The 1751-nt window shown below is 48.0% G+C and overlaps 1 pseudogene; it reads right to left on the bottom strand.

Annotated features, from left to right (window-relative positions):
• Positions 1-563: 563 nt before the first annotated feature.
• On the bottom strand, positions 564-681 carry LOC126459517 (5S ribosomal RNA; annotated as a pseudogene).
• Between the last annotated feature and the right edge of the window lie 1070 nt (positions 682-1751).

Raw genomic sequence — 1751 nt, 5'->3', positions numbered from 1 at the left:
ACTCCTCAAAACATTTTCCAAGTATTGTATTTCGCGTCAGAGGTGCTGTGAATCACATATTCGTCTTACCCGCGTTACAAGCGTCTCAATCATGCTTCCTGGCAGATTAAAACTGTGTCCCGACCGAGACTCGAACTCCGGACCTTTGCCTCGAGTCTCGGTCGGGCACACAGTTTTAATCTGCCACAAAGTTTCATATCAGCGCACACTCCGCTGCAGAGTGAAAATCTCATTCTGGAGTGATTTGATAGTTTGTGAAGGTATCGGTTCGTATGTGTCGGTTTTCAATACGCGCTGTGTCCCAGGTTTTCACCATCCCTTCTTACCAGCACATCTAAAAAAAGTAGCCTTTTTCCTTCTCGACTTCCATAAAGCAGTCCGTCTTCAGGCTACGAGTGGCCTACCGGGACCATCCGACCGCCGTGTCATCCTCGGTGGAGGACGCGGATAGGAGGGGCGTGGGGCCAGCACACCACTCTCCCGGTCGTCGTTGACCGAAGCCGCTACCATTCGGTCGAGTAGCTCCTCAATTGGCATCACGAGGCTGAGTGCACCCCGAAAAATGGCAACAGCGCATGGCGGCCTGGATGGTCTCCCATCCAAGTGCCGACCATGCCCGACAGCGCTTAACTTCGGTGATCTCACGGGAACCGGTGTATCCACTGCGGCAAGGCCGTTGCCCTCTCTACTTCCATAGTAAATTTTATGTTGGCATGGAGACTGTTCAAGTGTCTTAGGAAGTCACCGAGCTGCTCTTCACCACGGCCCCATGCAACAGACTATACTTGAAACCATACAAGATAGGGCTAGGTCTCTTCAGAAACAAAATAAAAGTCCCCTAGCAGTTCTACAACACAGGGATCATTCAAATACAGATCTGTTGAAGTTTGTTACGAAGAAATTCAACATTGCAAGATTCCGAGGTATGTTTATGCCGAATACATTACCTAAGAATATGTGGAAATGAGGAGAATGCAGAATAGTGAATCTGGATGTAGCAGGAGCTCCTGGAACACGCTGGGTAACGTATGTTAAAAAAGAAATACAAATAACGTCTACTATTCGGCGTCCTACAATCCCCACAAGAAGTACAACGATACTTCAGAGCAGAAGACATGTGTTCTACAATTTTCGACGCTACCAAGACTTCAATACATTCATGTGTGGTCATCTATGCATCATGTTCCTCCAGACGTTTACGAATGATATACACACATCAGAAAAAGTTTTGCATCACCCCGATTCCCAGAACTCCTAAAAATATACGTTGACTGAGGATATTGTATCACGGACACAGCCCCTTTGACTGTTCAGAGAAGTCACTAAATCTGCCCAAAGACGTAAAAAATCGTGCATGAGCAGCGCCTATTAGACGGAGGGGGTCCGACAGCCGATCTGTTCCAGTCATTGTACTAGGAAGAAGGTACAATGCACGTCTTGTCTGTACTTCAACCACGCGTAGACGGTCAATACAGCGATCAGATCCGCATTTTTACTTTGTGCCAAGAAGGGCTCTCAACAAGGGAAGCGTCCAGGCGTCTCGGAGTGAACCAAACCAATGTTGTTGGGACATGGAGCAGATACAGAGAGACAGGAACTGTCCATGAATGCCTCGCTCAGGCCACCCATAGGCTACTACTGCAGTGGATAACCGCTACCTACGGATTATGGCTCGGAGGAACACTGGCAGTAACGTCACCATGTTGAATGGTATTTTTCGTGCAGCCACAGTACGTCGTGTTACGACTCAA

This window comes from Schistocerca serialis, chromosome 2 (assembly GCF_023864345.2).
Source record: "Schistocerca serialis cubense isolate TAMUIC-IGC-003099 chromosome 2, iqSchSeri2.2, whole genome shotgun sequence".
Classification (NCBI taxonomy): Eukaryota; Metazoa; Arthropoda; class Insecta; order Orthoptera; family Acrididae; genus Schistocerca; species Schistocerca serialis.
This window is presented reverse-complemented; position numbering and strand designations above follow the sequence as displayed.